General features: G+C 40.0%; 1 protein-coding gene across 1 annotated transcript in view; it reads right to left on the reverse strand.

Annotated features, from left to right (window-relative positions):
• ESRRG (estrogen related receptor gamma) overlaps nucleotides 1-21,031 on the reverse strand; it is a 672,170-nt gene that overhangs the window by 240,746 nt on the left and 410,393 nt on the right. The window lies entirely within an intron of this gene.

Below are 21,031 nucleotides of genomic sequence, written 5' to 3' on the forward strand. Positions count from 1 at the left end.
CAGGCGCGCAGCCGATTGGGGGGCGGCTGCCCAATCAGGAGGGAGGCGACGGGAGGCTGCGAGGAGCCGCGGAACCAGGCAGGTACGAAGGGTGCAGAGACGCGACCGGCTGGAAACTCAGCGCCAGAGAAGGGAGCGGGGACCGGAGATCCGGACGCTCCCAGCAGATACTGCGCTAGGCCCGTGCTTGCTTGCTCTTTTCTTTTTCTCTTTTCTCTCCTCCCGTGGGAAGCTAGAACAGAAACCCAACTAATTTAACCCTCCAGGCCCCGGAGGGATCTGTCTTGGGTTTCTCACCCAAGATCTCTTTTTGCCTTGCCCAGAAGAACTCACGCAGACTCGCAGTTAATTTGGGAAAGGATTCTGCGGAAGGTAGAGAATGAAGTTTGTCCTGCCGGTGTCTGTGTGTGATTCCACCGGGGAGGGGGCTCCTGCTTATTGAGTGCTGTACTTTCTCATTGATCCGTATTCGTGTTGTCGCCTGTTTCTCTGAGCTAGACTGGGCATTGAAAAAAAAAAAAAATCCAAGATATGACTTCTAAATTGTTCGGGCATGCGAAGTGGGAATCGTCCTCTGAAGTGGATTGCAGTTCTACACCACCACAGAGGAGGAGAGTGCCTCAATGCAGTTTTCGAGAATGCCTATGTAAATTCTATGTGTAAATATTTCTTTACCTGCTCCCCCTCTTTCTACCTATAAATATACAATGCATAGCTTTCCAAAACAAAGATAAACAACTGCGGGACGAATTGGCTTCTCCAGTTTCAGGAGTGGGAGATAGGGCAGCTGGGTAGCTAGTGCACTGAAAACGTCTCAGTACATTTTGACAAAATAAAGACTGTTTTTTGTTTTTTTTTTTTTTCCCGCTGTAGGGAAAGCAGTGCTAACCAGCGCATTAAAAGTGTTCTTAGTCATACATTTATTTCAATACAAGCTTCCAAACTGGGAAACATATACAAATACATAAGATTTTTACCCCAAACATCAGCTTTCAAATAAAATGTAGTTTACGTATTTGTCAGTTACACATAATACACCCTGAATGCTTTAAAAAATCAACTCAGAAACATTTCGTAAATCACCACACAGTTTGGTCATTATAAACAGGAGTTTCAGAAGTGCTTTTTAAAGAAGACAAAATATAAGAAGAGAAGGGTGTTTTTTCTCTAATAGTGTATAAGTCTGATTTCAGTTTCCATATAACAAAGAGTTTGCTTAAGTCCTATTTTTAAATACAGGATTTTTTTATACTAGCAAATGTACATGGGAATAGCTACCAGCTATTTATGGCAAAGAGATAACTGCTACCTTATGACCCGAAATTTTGATATAATTCAGCTCTACTGCTTACCAACCCTTTTCGTATTAAGTCTGACATGATATAAATAGTCTAATCTTTGAGATCAAAATAAATTAGTTCATATATCCAGTTTGTGTTCACTTCACTCGATCAGAATTCAACTCTTTCTTCCACCCTCTCAAATTTTCTAGGCCTTTAAAATAGAACAGCCACATTAACATTCAGAATATAAAAATGACAGACATGATTTGGTTTCCCCCACAGAAGAAAGCAATTTCCTTGCCATGTATTTAGCCATATCTAAAGATATGGGCCTGATGCCTTTTGTTTGTGGTCTAAATGCATACAAGTTTCTAGTGGAGAACTCACATAGCAAAAACTACGCCTAAGAATACTGTAGAAAAGCAGGTAGTAAAAGCTTAATTACCAGTAGCATTATGCTGTCTATATTGTTAAATGTGAACTCTGCAATTAAGATGTAAATTTGGTGGTGAGCAGTGAATTAAAAGAGCTTTGAGATGTAGGAAATCTGCAGACACCCGAGGAAAAAAGAAAAACCAGATTTGTCTGTTCAGTTGAAAATGAGACATGTAATCATTTTATAATTTAAAAAATAAATAAGGCATTTGAAAAAGAAACATGATTTTAAAAAAATACAATAAAAGAAATACGGAAACTAATATTGCTTTAGAAAGACAGGGAAAAAAATATCTATGGTTCAAGGATTCCTGTCTTAACCTGTGAATAAACTAAAATTCTCAGGGTAATTAATCCAGTTGTACACATTTTTAAAAGAAAAGATATAGCAAATAAAATTTTCCTTCTTTTTTTGTCCCGGGACATTTAAAAAAATAAAGATCATTTAACGTATTCAGTGGATCTTAATGTACTCAGCACATTCAGCTCTTGCACCTGTGCAGAATACTATATTCTATTCAGTTTCTTTGCATTATCATACTGTGACAGAACCTGTTTATTACTCCTTTGAAATGGCTTTTTAAAGACAAGATTTGTAGTCAGTAATTTACCGATGGACATTAAGTCACCATGTTTCCTGAGAGTTATCTTTTATTTCCTAGAATGTCTTTATTTTTCCTAGGGCACTTATTTGACCCATTCTGAACCATTTGATTTTGCTGGTATCTGTTTTTAAACATATTTAGACTCGTATTCATATATAAGTCTCTCTTCTGTGCTCGCAGGGATCCGTGTACAAACATGCCCGGTGTGATCCCCACAGATCTTTCACTAGCTATATTTCATCTATGCAAGGTGCCGTGTCCACTGAACTAGCTGCTTTCTGAACGAGTCGGTTTGCAAAGCTGGTTTATCTCCCCTAGGGATCACTGTGTCACCTCTACAAGTCAAGGGCCTAAGATTACACCTACTGTCTTGAATCGAGCTTAACCAATTTAAAATTTAAAATAATATCTACTGCACTAAACTTGTGAGACAGCTTCCAGAATGTTTTATAAACACACAGCTTAGTCATCTCTAGAATCTTCCCTAGTCACAGAGTCTTTTTTTCACCTTGAAGGAGGAAGGAGGATAATTACAGGAAATAAACATACCATGTGCAATATTGAGCATAAGCTTTAAAGAATCTCAACTACAAAGGATTTGGGGGAGAAATGAAACAAATGGACAGATCACCAGCCCAGAATAAATAAATATATTTGCTCACCAGTCTATACACTTCACAATCTTACCACAAGGAGTCTACCCAAAGCAGGATAAATGGAAGCAGACAAAAGGACCCTTATGAGTGTTTCGCAAAGAATATTAACAAATTAGTTAACATCAGTCTATTAGGCATCAGAACCTGGATCCATACAGAGTTTCAGTCTCTTCTTCTTTAAACAATGCAGTTTAATATCCAAACAACTTCATTCTTAGGCCCCAACAAAAGCACAGATGCTAAACAGAAAATATCCTTCATTTCCGCTTGAAAGAGCGAAATAGCAACAAACAAAACTCAGTGGAAACAAAAGGTAGATTCCTGTTGTCTATAACAGACATTTTACTGTATTGAGTCGGAATCATTTTCTGAAACTGAATTCTTATGATGTTAGAAGGTGAGGAGAATGCTTAGTCCTGCTATCACTGCATGCTAATAGCTATTTTTCATCCCCACCTTCCTTCTCTGAAAATTAACAGGATTCATCTGTATGAAAATGTTTATAGCTGCCACACTCTTTCTGCAGCAAGTCTTGATTCTACATCGCGCGTTTGCCATTTGTTAAATATTTCAAACTAAACAAGGCATTGCAAATTTAGATTTTCAAATTGCCCTGCAATCTACTTTTGCAGATCTTTCTCAAGATCATAAAACCTTTGAAAATCTGTTTAACTTTTGGAACCATCTTCCCTGCTGTCTGTGATATATTGTGTGTAGTATAACATACTACAAAAAGCAAAGCGAGACTTCTACAAACTACCATCTTTAACTCCAAAAGAAAATCCACAAGGAACATCCCTGGAAAAAGAAGCCTGAAGGACAAGCAGAGGCCTGGGCCCCAGGGTGCCCTCTGCCACCTCATGAGCTGTGTGTCTCTGTGTCTCTTGCTTCTTCATTTGTGCTTTGAGATTTCTTTTACGCTATAACCCTGCTTAAGAAGACACCTTCCCAGTGAGAACATGAAGACTTCTTTCGAAGTCAGTACGACTACTTTATATCACCACCAAACCTCTATCCATTCATCAAACCTCATTTTCTATTGCTTTTCATTTCTAGGGCACAGGCTTTGATATTTAAATTATTGTCTCGATTGGCAAGAAGCAATCATTTCTACTGAAAGTGATCGCTTCCACAGAGGCACTAATAAAAAACTTTCCTTTTGACAAACCTCTTGTCCTATATATCCATCCCATTCCCAAATTACCAAGTCCATGTAAAACAAAGCCCATTCTCTGGGGAGTGATTACCTCACTTCCAGAATATACAAAACTCTTTTCCCAGTGTGTTTGTGAAAGTGGGGAGAAAAAAATAAAGAATCAAAGGAAGACAGAGAAACTAACAGAGGCAATTCCGTTTCTGTTTAATTAATTCAGGATTACTTCACTTTCATTTTGTCAAGCTAATCATATACATGGTGAAATGTCAGTAAAAATTAAATTATAAACTACAGTAGTTCCAATGGGAAAACTGGCTCTAGTTGTGTTGTATTTCTGACATACTTAACCCCTGTAAAATACCAAGTGCATTTTCTCATATTCTACAAGCTTTCAATAATCTGCGTGGCATGTATTTCCAGAGCAATAGTTAACATTTTGAGATTACGTGTTAATAAATGAGTTGCAGTTATATTCTTTCCTGAATGTTAAGCACCATGAGCTAAATGCAGAAAACATTCAAGGTCAATGTCCCGTTTTAGACCTTTTCAGGCAGCTGTAATATTATGATAATCAAGCTTAAAATATTCCTATAGAAAGAGTAAATTAGCCTTTTCACTTGAAAGATGATTATGATAAACAATAAACCTAAGAGAGGACGAAATCCCTATTTTTAAAAGCCATAAATTGTTGACTCAATCACGTGTGTGATAGCGTTGTCCAAAATAAAGTGTAGCTTCACTCTGTGAGGAGGGCAGCGGGTGGGAATGGAGCGAGAACAGGAACAGACGTGAAACAAATATGACAGATTTCAGAGGAAGCAATACTTGCTTTGATACCAGTAAAATGATCAATTTATGCATCTTAATCATTCCATTCAACACACAGTATATTTGAAGTTAAAAAAAATGGACCGATTCATGACACATGAATAACAGCACAAAAGTATTTTTTTTTCCTGATGTATACAAACAACAACACTGTTTGACAGTTCTCTTCTCCTACTGCTTCCATGAACTTTTTTGTCCAAATTTTCCAAGGAACAGCAATTTTTTTAAAAAGTGAGATATTCAGCATCTCGTGTCCATATAAACAGGCCGAAAGAGGCGATCACGCTGTTTTTGGATCTTAGAACTCTCCGACACACTTAGGATGTTCCTTCTCACAAATGAACATGTTTCATAAAAATCTGTTTCCCCCTGCCATGGCGAAAGAATCAGGGATGTATGTGTTTGTCATGCCTGGCAGCCGTCAGGTGGCTGTGGAAAGCCTCTAGCTAGGTGGTGATACCTACCCTGGGGTCATGCCTCAGGTTCAGATGGCAACTAGGAAGGCTGGGGCTTTGGACCTAGAGTCACATCACCCATATAAACCTGTTTTCTTCAGTTACCAAGTGGGAAGAACAATAATAGCAACCGTGTAAAAATTATTATGGGGATTACACGAGTTAAACTGATTTAGCAGGGTATCTGGTCCTAGTTGGAGGAACCATATGGTCCCGTGGGCCAAGGACACTCTGGCTGTGCCAGCGTTCCCTCCTGGCTTAAACATTTATAGTACTCACTGCTTACACTCCCCCAAGTGCCCCAGCAGAGATCATACATTTTACAGTCATCCTTCACACAGTGAGCCCTCCATAAATGTTAACCGTATTATTTTTAAATCTCACTAACCATGAGATAGAAGAGGATGACACTGACAATTAATTTGGCTTCCATCTTTGACTGGTTCAAGCTATTTATAGAAAGGGAAATGAAGTGCAAATATTCCCCCAGTGAAACTATCAATAACTTTTACCATAAGATGATATGAACTGCTTGCTCTACTATTGCCATATATATATATAATTATAGTTTTGATGTAATGAATGGGAAAAATTAAGGTTATGAAGAAGACAGACTTGGAAAGTTAGTGATTCTGCTGAACCTCCAGAGCGTTCATTGTACATTGTTTACCAGCAAGAAGGGGAAAGAGAAATTACTCCTACTTCTTTCTTCCTTTAAGACACTTCTTCTACATCCCTTCACCCTGGCAGGTCTGTCAATAATGCTGTTGATTTTATTACTATCCCAAGCACATGCTCATTTACCTTGGAGTGCTTTTGATCAGATACCCCAAGAACTCAATTTCTTCACAAGGCTTTGCTCTTGTTACATTGAATGGCCGCTAATCTATGGCGGAACAGAAGGGCTAGGCCACGAGGAATTACAGGCCGAGGGACCCCGTGGGGATTTTGAGTTCAACCTGGTTACCTTACAGGTGAGGAAAATAAGGCTCCAGAGAGGTAAGAGCCTTAACTCAGGTTACTTACTCAGGGAGTAGAAAAGCTCTATTTGCAGAGATGTAAATGGACCTAGAGTCTATCACAGAGTGAAGTGCAGATGAACCTATTTCCAGGGTAGAATTGACACGCAGATGTAGAGAATGGACACGTGGACGCAGGAGGGGAAGGGGAGAGCGGACGAGCTGAGACAGTAGCGTTGGCAGTGTACACACTAGCATGTGTGAAACAGCCAGTGGGAAGCTGCCGGATAGCACAGAGCACTCAGCTCGGGGCTCTGTGTTGATCTAGATAAGTGGGACGGGGTGGTGGGAGGGAGGTCCGAGGGGGAGGGGACATATGTATACATATAGCTGATTCACTTGTACGGCAGAAACTAACGACATTGTAAAGCCACTATACTCCAGTTAAAAAATTATATTTTCTCCCATTTCTTGTGCTTACATTCGTGCATGCTCAGTCACTTCAGTCATGTCCCTCTCTTTGCGACCCCATGAACTGTAGCCCGCCAGACTCCTCTGTTGTTGGGGATTCTCCAGGCAAGAATACTGGAGTGGATTGCCATTTCCTTCTCCAGGGGATCTTCCTGACCCAGGGATCGAACCCATGTCTCTTCGGTCTCCTAAATTGGCAGGCGGGTTCTTTACCACTAGTGCCACCTGGGAAACCATAGTAACAAGCTATTAATGTCACTCTCACAATTATTGACTATATTAGTAGTGCAAAGAACTCTGGCTGAGAACCCGAGCCCTCTAAGGACAGTGGTCCCAAGTAAGAGTCAAGGGACATCTAATCGCAAGAGATAAATACCCAAGTGGATGTCCAAACTGTCCTCTGGTTCCTCCAAAAGCTTAGAAAGTCAAAAAGAGCCACATATTAAAAAAAGAAGTGGGGATGAATTAGCAGAGAGAAATTCTCTTTCTTCTCCCCAGGTAATTAGGTGTCCAGTAATGGAACTCAGTAAGTATTTCTGTCGATGTTACAGGAACACAATGAATATGTTTTGGATGAGTGAATGAATGAACCGATGACAAGTGTTATTATTCTGTTTATTATTATTCAGTTTAAGGGAGGTTGGCAATTGGAAAGACTGGTGGGCAAAAATGCTTTCCTGTACTTCTCGGGTGTCTCAATTCAGTTGGATTATTAGAGTAATGTAAGGAAATTTAAAAAGATAAAGTGATTTTTAAAAAGTAAGTGGAGAAAAGGGAGGTAGAAAAAGACAAAAAGAAAGAAAAGATGAGAGGTGCAGGTCTGCTCTATCAAGATATTCCAGCTTTCCTCACCACTTATCCTTTGGAAAGGTAAAAACAGGCAACATGGAATGATCACTTTCTTTCTCATCTCCAAATATTCATATTGACTAAATATCAGATTGGAGAAGGAAATGGCAACCCACTCAGTATCCTTGCCTGGGACATCCCAGGGAGGGAGGAGCCTGGCAAGCTATAGTCGGTGGGGTCACAAAGAATCGGAAACAAGTGAGTGACTAAAACAACAACAACAAATATCAGATAATGGAAAGACAATATTTATTACCAAAACAAAAGCAAGCAAACAAAGCTGCCATATTAGTACCTAAAACCATGACCCCTATCAGGGTAACATGAAAACATTCTCATATTTAACCCGACAGAAATGCTTTTAGAAAATCATGATATCCCAGATATGTCCTGAAAATGACTACTTTTTAAATAAAAGCATTCAAAACTGCCTCTGGTACTATATATATATATATATATATATATATATATATATATATAAAATGATATTAAGAATTTTAGGGTTTCTTTTTAGGAATCCTTTTAGGAGTCTAGTGTTTCTGTAGTCAAATGCTGACAAGATCCTATGGATGGCACACAACTATTTCTATGCAGTCTTAATGCCAGAGCAGCACAGAGCACTGAATACTTTCAGAAAGGTGGTGGATTTCTCTTCTTACAAGACAGGAAGAAGGGACTTAATTAATCAACAGAAAAAAGTAAGATCTTGCCTTTAGGCCTGTGTGTTTTTGGTGGTTTCACTCCAAGAGGAAGACACAGATGAGGACATACAACTTTGCATCCTGTCAAGGAGAGCCAGAAAGAATTTTCTAGAAAACCACACTCAAGATGCAAAAGAGAGTGAGGCAAAGAACTCCATTCCCATCTCCTAGTAGATTATAATACAGAAATGGTGACCGAGACGGGGATATGAGGACAATACATTAAGACCCTGGGGGCTTGTATCTCACCTGTAGTTTGTCCCCAAGTACACAGTTCTTGGTACCACAAGCTTTATCCAATCAAACTTTGTGTTGCAGAAAAGCAAGTAACATAATTAAAGACCCCATTTTTCCCTTTTTTTCCCCCTGGAGTTCAGTTACTACTTGAATTAGAAAACTAAACAAATCAAAAGACAATTTTCATTAGTGAGAAAAGAAACAGATTAATTCACCCTTCATTAAATTGGAACTCCAAACAAAGGAGAAACATTTAACAAAGGAAGAAGGTTTTTCAATCTTTATAGTTTTAAAATATAGCCAGGTAGAAAAGTTAAGCTGTTTAGGAAAAAGTTCTGATTAGAAAAAGTGGGATATCTAATATTTTTGCTATAGTTTAATATTAACAAAAGCTGTTTCACACACATTCCTCACAGCAACTCTGTGAAGCAGGGAGAAACTCTATTTTTATTATCCTCATTTTACAGACGACAAAACTTATATCTGAAGAATTTATTTGATGGCCTAAAGATATTTGGTTGTTAGGCTACAGTTATGAGGACCTGAATTTCTTCTTTTTTTAATTTCTACATCTCTTGTGCTCCTAATTTCATGCTATTTCTCATAAATCTTGTTTCATCCTCTTAAAGAAGACACATAAGAAATACAGAAAAGCGTTCACTAGCATGCATTTTTACCCACGAACAAACAGTTTTGTTTCAGGAAAGTCGAATAAACTTGCTCCTACCAATGATACACCTTATTCTTCTTTTCTTACTGAGGAAACACACCTTTGGGATTCCTGATCTGTCTCAGGCCCTGTGTAAGTTTCCTGGGATGAACACATACAACACTAATGAGAATTTAAAGCACAAAAAGGAAACCTGAAGTCTCTCTTCCCTTCTCTCTCACTGACTTCACTCAGAAAGCTTTAGTCTAGCTCTCCATTGATTAGCTTCTCTTCACCAAGTTTCATGGTAATACAGCTCCAGTCTTAACTCTAGAAGGTCTAAGCTGGGGAACAGAGACCTAAGAAGGAGCAAAACTATCCCTCATTAAAAATGAAGCAACCGCAATTTGTAAAGATTTAAATGAAATTTAAAAATCACCTTATTTGCCTGGAATGTTTCTAAGATTTCCTCATTAGTAAAAAAAGAACTGTGATCAATCTATATAATGTAATAACCTTGTCAGCATCAGCGTAGTTTTCTGAGTTACTTGATTTCATCTCTCAAATCTTTCCAGAAGGCCGCAGAAGGGGACTGCGCTGCATACTGCCGGGTGCTCTTGGGTCTGCGATTATTATTGCTAAGAAGATCTTAGAAGGAAACATGGCCACATTTTGTTTTCTCTATTAGCAAAGATGATTAGATGAGACAATATTAGCTTTAATGGGCTCTTTCTGTGGTGAGAGCTTTCCAATTTGGCCCCACCATTGGCCTCATTCCATCGATTGAGCAGTTAGTCCTATTCAATTATTCAATCCTAATAGATATTTTGAGATGTACAGAATGTGAACGTAAAAAAAAAAAAAAAAGAATGTGAACGTAAACATTCTGTTTATTTTTTACCAGACTGAATTTATGTACTCTTACTGGGGAGAGAAAGTTACCCATTCATAAATAAACTCTGTAGTATTGCAAAGAAAGTGTTCCCTTGCTTATAATTCTGGTTCTCATTTGGTCAGCTACAGCATTGAACAAAGTTTAATCCACAGGATAGACACAGCACCATTCTAGCCTTCTGGGGCTCCCTGAGATGCCTCTTCCTCTCCAAGCATCCTTCAGGGGTCCCCAGGCAGAGTCAATGGCTCTTTCCTCTGTGGCCCACAATGCTTTGCACTCAGGGGTCTAACTGGCTTGTATCAAGCTAGGTTGTCCTATGTCCCTGTGCTTTCCATTTAGTAACTTTCTTCTTTTAATCATCTGGGCTCTGCCTTGGAATCTGGACATTTTAGGCTCTCCATAAATATTATCCCAAGGGACAGCTGATTTGGGCAAAAACTGTCACATTCATGCTGATTGATTTTTTTTGTAAATGAGTTTCAATGTTTCTCTGAAGAAACCCTGTCACTATTTTAATGGGGCTAATATATTTATTCTTCCACAATGAACTACTCACTAAATGAGACTGTGTTTTGACTTACGAGGGAAGGAGGATTGTTATTACAGAATCCCATCCCCCTTACCCCACCCAATGAATTAGAAGGGGAAGCTGACCGTATTTTTCAGTATTCCTTTTAAGACAAGGTTGTACAGTGGTGCCTCCTCCTCACCCTTGTCATCCACAAGAGAGCCCCTAGAACAACTGTTTACAAGTTTTGCATCCTCAAAATCATAATGACAAATCAATCTACATCCTTAGGTGACCTGAGTGGTCTCAGCTAAGTGAATGATTTACCCAAGAGCTTGATTCTCTGCATCAAGGTACTTAGCTTGTCTTGAGAAAGACAACAGGAAGAAAATTCTGAAGGGGCAGTTCCTGGTGTGCTAATGAATAACCTTTCTAGACAATATAATATACCCCAAATCAGATGCTTCTAAAGTGTTAAATATTAATGGGAACATTTATCCCCTCAAGTTAAAATCAAGCTGGATTTTAGGGTAAGAGTAGAAAAGAAAAGCTCTGACATTCCTACATTTTGCCCAGAGGAGTGAGACAGGGTAGAAAGAACACTGAGGTTCTTGCTCTTAAGGAGCAAGTATTCTTTTCTGTAATCTGCAACCTTGGGGTTGGTCTTTCATTTCATTCGATTTGCATGAATAATAGGATTGGGCTAGTGCAGAGGTTCTCAAAGAGCAGATCCCAGACTAGCAGAGTCCACATCAACTGCAAGCCAGCTAGAAATGCAGACTCTCAGGCCCCGGCCTGGACCTACCAAGGGAGACTGGACCTGAAAAATCCGTGTTTTAACAGACCCTCGATGTGATTCTGATACCTAAACCTGAGGACCGCGGGGCTAGAGGGACACTGTCAGATGCACCATAGTGCATTTCCTTGGACTGCAAGGAGATCAAACTAGTCCATCCTAGAGGAAATCAGTCCTGAATATTCATTGGAAGGACCGATACTGAAGTTGAAACTTCAATACTTTGGCCACCTGATGTGAAGAACTGACTCACTGAAAAAGACCCTGATGCTGGGAAAGATTGAAGGCAGGAGGAGAAGGGGACGACAGAGGATGAGATGGTTGGATGGCATCACCGACTGGATGGACGTGAGTTTGAGCAAGCTCCGGGAGTTGGTGATGGACAGGAAGGCCTGGTGTGCTGCAGTCCCTCGGGTCACAAAGAGCTAGACACGACTGAGCGACTGAACTAAACTGATGGGATACACTGAGCCTGATGAATAAAGTCACACAACAACAAATGTCAAAATAAATACATACACCAATGCTGACTACGGCTAATGCCCAGACACTTGAACTTTCAGAATACTCTAAATTTGGTTCTTTTGCTTCACTGGTGTATGTAAACTTTTTAAATTCAGCTGTTTATGCTGCAAGATCTGAAGTAAAAGACCTTAAATTTGTAAGAGGACAATATGGCAACTCTGAGAGCTTCAGGCAGTGGTTCTTCCCTTGCTTTGGGTCTGGCTTCTGCCATACTTTGTCTGGTGGATGGTGGGCTGGTAGGTTAAGTTCTTCTCTGCCTCAGTTTCCTCAATTTTAAAATGGTGACTCTAACCTCATGTTCAGAGGATTCAATGAAAAAGTCTATATATATCAGTGGTTTGAAAAATCTTGATCCCCAGGCTACACCTCAGCCAATTAATTTATAATCTTTGGCATCAGGAGTTTTTAAATCTCCTGGTGAATTCAATATGCTGCCAAAGTTGAGACTTGAGAACCACTGGTAAATTGCTTAGCACAGGACCTGGAAGCATTATTTTACTATTATTGAACCATATAAAGGAAGTGTAAGTAGAAGCATACACTTATATATTGGATGGCTTATGTTCAATCCTGGCTCTTGAGCTAGCTGACAAGTACCTGAATTGTTTCTTCTCAGTGTTATCATCAGCAAGAACAATTAACAAGAGGGGAGAGAGGATAAAAAATACCTTCCCTGCTTACTTCATATGACTGCTGTAAAAACAAGTGAGATCATGTAAATCCAAGAGCACTGTGAACTATGCACCTGTCAGGAAAGATTATTCTTACATGTAGCCCACAAACACTTTCTAACATGCAGAAATCTCAGTAGCTACATGTCAAGTCATTAAATGCAAGAAACTTCTAGATCATCACTAGACCTGCTGAAGGGACATCACCTTTTTTGTTGTGTAGGCCTTGATAACATTCCAAAGCCCAAGGGTAATCATAGAAGGAGATCATTAGGATCCACAGTGGAATTACCTGGGGCTTTGAAAGCTACAGATGCTTGGATCTCACCCAAACTCCCTGACTTAGACTCTCTGAGATCCACACAGTAGTATTTTGGGGAAGAGTCTACTGGTGATTCCAAACTGCAACCAACACAGAGAAAGACAGAAAAAAAGGTGACATGAAGCAATAGGAAAGTGACTTCAGGTAAGCTGAAAAGCATTTGTGGGCTTCGCTTTTAGGTGACATCATGCTGAGGAACCAGAGTTTCACAGATCCATCCATTTATGAAATTTAAAGTGAGAGCAATACTGCCAAGCATCCAGGAGAAAGCAGGGAAGCACGTGTTTTGTCACGGAGGTGCTGAGCAGAACTTAAAAGTCTGTCTTAACACAGTGCTTTAGACTAAAAACAGATGTGAAATAGTTAAAATATGAATGTGGGATCATAAACAATAAAATTTACTCTTCATTTCTTCCTTAAATTCTTACGTATCGTTCGAATGGTTTTACAGCCAATGTGGCTTATTTCCCTCACAGATAATAATAGTCAAATGGAATTTAATGTGGGAGGAAAAAAAAAAAAAAGAAAGAAGAAAAAGTGGGGCAAAGTACAAAAGGGAGGTAACTAGACACCAGATCTGAGAGGTAAAAAAACAGCTCTCTTATACAGAGAAAGTTCTAGAACTTTGAAACTCCTGGCAGATTCCTAAGTATACATCATCATATCTCCTTTCTCTCTGCTTTTCCCCAGTCCTTCTGTTTAGCAATATCCCACTTATCCTTAATATTGAAAACTTTGTAACATCTCAAAAAGCTTTTTGCTTTTTGGCCAACCCAATACTTAGTTCTCTCTAGGGCGTTCAGAGGAGGCTTCTTACAGGACAGAGACCCCAGCATCCTTCTGCTGCTGCTGTTTGGCTATTAAGTTGTGTCCAACTCTTTTGTGACCCATAGACTATAGCCCGCCAGGCTCCTCTGTCCATGGGATTTTCCAGGCAAGAATACTGGAGTGGGTGGCCATTTCCTCCTGCAGGGGATCTTCCTGACCCAGGGATGGAGCCCACGTCTCCTGCACGGGCAGGTAGATTCTTTACCACCAGCCAATGGGGAAGCCCGTCATCCTTCTAAACCTCCACTAACCAAATGCTATTGACTTTTTCCTTCTGTTTGCCTGATTTTTCCCATGAATATAAGCTTTTTGAGAATAAAACTTGTATCCTGTTCATCTTTATAAATAATCTCAGCTTCTTAGGACAAGTGCACAAAAGGTGATCTCCAAGGACACATTAAACTGAATTAAAAAGCCCCTGGCTGTGGGGAACAAGAAGGAATGCCTAATAAGGAAAGAATAAGCTTCAGTATTCTTGCCTGGAGAATCCCGTGGACAGAGGAGCCTGGCAGGCCATGGTCCATAGGGTCGCGAGAGTCGGACACAACTGAAGTGATCACGCACGTGTGCAAGATGTCAATTATAGCTTTAATTTTTAAATAATTTTCAATTATTAAATTAAATGTTTAATTTTTTTTTTCTTAGCAAATAAGCTTCCTATACATAAACTGTCTTCAGTGATCTTTCAGACTTTCTTCTTGAGGTTAAGCAGCAGAGCTGCCAAGGACGCTTGCTCAGTGGATTTTCCCAGTAGGTGCTTTGAGATGCTAAGGCTTGATTCTCTAGGGACTGGCATATGGGGTTTATACCAGTGGTTCTCAAAGTGAACCATCAGTGTTACTTAGAAACTGAGCATGTCAATTTCAGACCCTACCTGGAGAAACCCTGAGGGCGGGGCTCAGCAGTCTGTATCTTATCAAATCTTTCAGGTGATTTTAATGCAAATTCAAGTTTGAGCCCCGTGTTGGAGCTCAGTGGTAAAGAATCTGCCTGCCAATGCAGGAGATGCAGGTTTGATCCCTGGGTTGGGAAGATGCCCTGGAGAAGGAAATGGCTACCCACTCCCGTGTTCTTGCCTGAAAAATCCCATGGACAGAGGAGCCTAGCAGGCTACAGTTCATGGGGTTGCAAAAGAGTCAGATATGACTTAGCGACTGGGCAGAAGTATGGTCCAAACAAAAGGATTTAGAAGAAAAATGAAAAAAATGAACTTCTTTTCAAAGTCAGTTTCTATACGGACCAGGGAGTCCCAAACTCAGATGAGCAAGTGCTTCAGAACAAAGACACAGCTAAACTTAAAATTCCCACCTCTGGCTCCTTAGGAGAATGAGCTTTAAGATGCAGATAACAAACCGGTCTCTTTTCTATAGTCTATCCAACCAGCTGCCTTCATCCTTCACAATTTTTCCTGCAGATTGCCTTGTAAATGTGGCCACATCTTAAGTCCTAACTCTGACTCCTGACCTCAGGAATGTTAGCCCCTTCCGGGCTGAAGAACACCCCTTGGATCACTGACTTGCTGTATTATGCTAGGCTTAATAGGCCTGACCTGTGCAATATTTTTTATCTGGCTATAGTCCTATCTCTAAATTCTCTGTTTTGAATGAATACCGATTTTGTGACATGAAGTCTGCTATATAATGAAATGCAAACAATGAAAAGGCTAAATCAGTTTACAAAAAATCTATTTGTCAAACAGTGTGGAGATGTTCCCAATTTAGCCTGGGCTGTTCATGCAGTTCTTGATAAGGGAGTTAAAAACGTTGCTATTCGCCGAATGAAAATAAAGGCATTTGCACCACAGATATATTTTCCTTTCAAAAGTCTTTGTTGTAACTTGTAGCTAATTAAATGCCCTCACACAAGAGATGTACACACACAGCAAAATCAGAGAATTTTCTTACAAGGGAGCTTGAGTTAAAAAAACGAGAGCAAGGCTAGCTTACCACATACATCCTTATATTACATTTACATTTCTATACAGCTTCATCAGCCTGACAAAAAAAAAAAGCACAAGGGGAGGCCTTTTCTGTTCAATTTTGGACTAGAGAGATTTCTAAGCCCTACAAAGGAACGTGCTTAACATTAAAAAAAAAAAAAAAGAAGAAGAAGAAAGAAAGAAATAGTAACCGCGTCTTAGATGCCTGTAGAAAAACAATGCTTTCCACACACCTTTCTATATACCCAACAGAGGAACTAAAAAATGACTGAGAACTTTAAAAAGGGTTCACATTTTTTATTTGTAGCTCTTTTCTTCACTCCTGGAGCTTATTTGCAGGCAGAGGTGTTCTGTATTAAACTTGACATTTATTGGAGTGGTTTTGAACTTACCATGTCACACTTATCAATATGGGATTTAATATAGATAGACATTCTTTAGTTTTTCCACCTTTTGAATGCAACTATTTCTGGGGCAGAATTTCATGTGTTAATATGCAGTTGAAAAATATTTGAATCATATAAAAAACTAATTCTCCAATAGAACTGGCATGGAGTCATCACAATTTCTAGACTATTGTCTTCTCTTACAACCCTGTCCCCCTACAGGAAGGCTGTCCCAACATAATAGAATCACATGGAATGTAAAAACAGAACATTGTCCACACAGAGCAGCCATTACTAGAGAGTTGAACACTTTGGGGTCAGTGTTAAAGTGAAAGTGTTAATCACTCAGTCATGTCAGTCGCGTCCGACTCTTTGTGACCTTGTGGACTGTAGCCCGCCAGGCTCTTCTGTCCATGGAATTCTCTACATAAGAACACTGGAGTAGGTAGCCATTCCCTTCTCCAGGGAATCTTCCCAACCCAGGGACTGAACCCAGGTCTCCTGCATTGCAGGCAGACGCTTTACTGTCCAAGACACCAGGGGTCAGTGTAATGTACAATTATTTCTTTATGCCTGGTCATAATCCTCTGTCACTACACACATGAATTTCCATAGCCCTGGCCCACACACCTACACATCTTTCTTCATCTGAAAACTCAGAAAGATCTCCTCTTCCCTGAAGGCATCTCTTATTGTGCCATCCTTTTGGGTTTTCATATCAGTTTGTACATAATTGTATTTCTTCTGTTAAACTGTGAGTTCCTTGAGGGTAGGAACCCTGTCTTAGTCGTCTCCACAATGCTTGGAACACAGCTCAGGGTCTGACAGAGAATAAATATTCAACAGCTGTTTATGGAATAAAGGAGTAAACACAAACATATCAGGGCTCTTGCACTTTGAACTTTGAACTGTGGCTGTTACAAGAAAGAGTAACTTATACAACCCTTTTAGTCACCAAAAAATGCCATGCTTTTGCATAGAAGTGCTTGGAATAAATTTCTAAGTTTCTAAGACCTAGTGGTTCTAACCTCAAATCATCTCTGTGTTCCCAAAGCTTTCTGCCTGAATCTCCAAACTATTGGCTTAACTTTTCTCCCTCCATCTACCTGTGCCTTTCTAAACCAACTCACGTGGTCTTCTCAAGCACCACTGCTCCCCAGTACCCCATGATATCCATTGCTACAGAACAAAATCTAGATTTCTGTAACCTGAAATTCAAGTCTGTTCACAACCTGACCTAAATCCTCTTTTCTTGCATATTTCTCACAATTCTGCCTCTAGAAACCTAGGGACAGTTATCTCAGCTTAACCCGGAAGTACTGAATAACCTTTCCCCTTTCCACGGGTATTGTCCACCCCGCCCCTGTATAACGCTCTTCAAAGACGTGCTATGTCTTTATAAAGTAGGTTAGAGTCTGAGGAAAGGACATGAACCATTCTGCTTGGGAGAGGGGAGAGAAGGTAGCAGGTTTTCTGAGCTAAGTCTTAAAAGACAGTTGGAGAAGGAAGGATTCATGATAAATGAAAACAATCTTCAAAGACAGAAGAGAAGCACAGAGTCATAGTTTTTCCAGTAGACTGGAAGTTCCCTGAGGGCAGGAGTTGCCTGGTTCATCTTAATAATCCCAATAGTACCCACCAGAGTATCTTGCATGCAGAAGTTGACCAGCACACATTTCTTTAATGAGTCTTTACCCATTCCTGCACTAACTTCCTCCAAACCTTTAATATGGTAGCTTGCATATAGTAGGTACTCAATAAATAACCAGGTAAATGAATGAATGATTTCATAGTCTTTCAGTTCTTTGAAAAATGCAAACGTGGGGAAATGGATGAAGTGAATAAAATTTCAGTAGCTAGAAAAAAATTCTTAAGAAGAAACATTAGTGGTTAGGAACACAAAGTATACTTATTATGTTTACACACCAAAAATAAACTGTATTTAAAAACTAGTTAAAATCTTGTGTTCACATCGCCCTCTGGTGTCGGACTCTCCCAGACATCAAAAAAACTTCAAAATTTTAGTTTGGGGAGAATTTACCTCAAAAAAAAAAAAAAAAAAAAGAAGGCTCTACTTTTCATGACGAACACAACCTATAGCGCTGACAGAGAAGAGTAGTACCTTTCAACCTTGTTCCAGTTGTTAAGGATTGAATTCTTAACCCCAACAAGGTATGGAGCCTCCAATATTTTTGCTAAGTATTTGTCTAAGTCATAATCTTACCGTGAGAGTCTTTAGAGACCAACAGAATGAGGCTGCTAGTGGTACCAGCTAAACGACAAGGCTTTGTGTAAAAGGTGTGCTTTAAAACCCCACCGAGATAAGACTCTGCACCAGTAACTTACAATGAAAGTTTATCTCTTTGCCAAATTTTGTCATGTATCAGAAAAGCTGTCAAGCAGAGAACAAAAATTACAACACAGCAAAGTCTGTGTATCTCCTATTAGTTGTAGAAGAGGTGGCCAAGGTGGCTGAAATAAAAACACCATCTGCAAAGTGACTCTTGGTGTTATGAAGAGAACCCTCGAATAAATTTCTCAGAAGTCATGAAACCATTTTGGGGGGCTATGGCATAGAATTCTGTATATCCCTCATATTAAAAATATAAAGCTATTGGTCTTCAGAGTTAATTCGGTAATTTAGAGAGCTGATTTAAGGTTTCTCAAAACTAGGAGGTAGTTTGGAGGAGTCTTAGACCCAGAAACACAAACTAGAAACAGATCTTAGCATGATTCCTTTTAAGTTTGTAAGGTGATTGCCCCGAAGTACTCTAACCATCCTCACCATCTTCCTTGTCATCAGCATTCTTACCGTCACCATCATGAGTACCAGCATTGTCACCATCATCAGTGTTGCTAAGTATCACACATTTATGATGTGCTAGGACTGTGCTCAGCCGACATAATTCATAATTCAGCTCATCTGAACCTCGTAATAATCTTTATAATATGTCAGTTTTACTGATCAGGAGACTGAGGCTTCATAACTTCCTGCAACTTCTGTACGAGCTGAGGAAGAAGCAATTCTAACCCTGCTCGTATGACTTAACCTGTGCTATTAACCGTTCTATTTACTACCATTAGGTACCAGCCCTTCCTTTAATGGCAATGGTTCTGAAGAAGGTGCTGCGTGGAATGTAGCTCTATTCATTTATTTGCTGCATCCCTCCTTTTAGCTAACATGCTGATAGGAAGGCTGGAAAGGGTTAAGTGCTTTAAGGGAACCAAGCCAAAGAGATCAATCTTGGGTGGACAAGGAGCCTTGAGGGAGTAAGAAATACATTGTCTGCTAGCAAGTCTCTTTTACTTTGTCTCTGAACAAATGGCAACAAAATAAAGAATACCAAACTTCAGGGTGTCAAATCAATTTACTTATACTATATCTGGCAAGCATTTGTCACATTGTTGTTAGCACCGCACTAGGTGCTAAACAAAATATTTACACACCAGAGAAATGCAAGCCTACATCCCTTCCTTGGAAAGCAAACATCCACCCTGCAATATTCATAGAGTAACTCATTGGATGTTTTAATCAAATCTTTGATCTCATCTGAGTCTAGTCCTGAACACTTGGGGACGCACACACTTCACCTACCCCTCTCAACACAGTTCTGAAAACAAAGGTCCAAGAATGCCAGGAATCCACAAATTTTATGAGTCAAAAGACTTTTCAAAAATACGTGCAACAATTAAAAAAAAAAATACAACAACCGACTTTAAGAAATGCACACATATAGGACTTATAGAGGTTATTCCCACATCTCACCATCTTCATTCCTGGCAATGCGTGCTGTGTTACCTATGAATAGTCTCTTTTTGGCTACAAGTGTGTCCCATCTTCCATCTGTTCTTCTAGCAATTCTGCTGGCCCCCTGCCACTGGAGCGGCATCAGCCTTCATGATGTCACTTGACTAGGTTTTCTCTGGTCCCCATTTGTTTTCCTCTCCAGGCGAGATCAGGCAAGTATACTTTTCTGTCGCTTTTTTGACCAGGTTGTAATTGGGGTTCCATATTAGCAAACATTTATGTTTCTGCTCTATTTACCAAAGTTTGCAGCCTACTTAGCTCGGGTCAAACAGAGAAATCTAAAGTTCCTCAAGAAATCGCTGGCTGAGCCATCAGAGGATTCAGCACAGAGCCTGAAGTTTCCTTTTATAACCAAATATCATTTAGAGGTGTGTCTGCTAAAGATACTTCTCCCTGAATGGTCTCATCTTTTTTCTGAATTCTGCTTTCCCTTCTTTCATTTCTTTAAGAAGTAATTGATCCAGTACCTGCTCTGTTTCAGACACTGTGCTAGACCCACGGGTCTCTCGCCCCCTTGAGCTGAAAGCTGGGTTCCCCCCAACCTTCCCTCTTCAACGATCTCACTGTAAGTAGTCGTTAAGGCTGCCCAGCCCACTGGTTCAGAGGGTGCTAAGTTGCCAGTCAGCTCTGTTCCTTGCTAAGGGTTTGTCCTTGGGAAAGTTACTTAACCTCTCACTAGTTTTCTTATCTCTGAAGGGCATACCCAACACAGGGTGCCTATTATTTCTTAATCGTATTATGGTGACTTCTATTTCTATTTCCATCTTCCCAGGAGGACAGTTGTGTGTTGTGCATGCGCACTCCGTCCTGTCCAACTCTTTGCGACCCCATGGACTGAGCCCACCAGGCTCCTCTGTCCATGGAATTTGCCAGGCAAGAATATTGGAGTGGGTTGCCATTTCCTTCTCCAGGGGATCTTCCCAACCCAGGGATGGAACCTGCGTCTCCTGTGTCTCTTGCACTGCCAGGGAGAGTCTTTATCACAGCGCCACCTAAGAAGTGTATTAAACTCATTCTGTAAAATTATAAAGTAAACAAAAGAAGTAAGTAAAGAAGAAGTGGTGTGAGT

This window comes from Dama dama, chromosome 14, assembly GCF_033118175.1.
Source record: "Dama dama isolate Ldn47 chromosome 14, ASM3311817v1, whole genome shotgun sequence".
Taxonomy (NCBI): domain Eukaryota; kingdom Metazoa; phylum Chordata; class Mammalia; order Artiodactyla; family Cervidae; genus Dama; species Dama dama.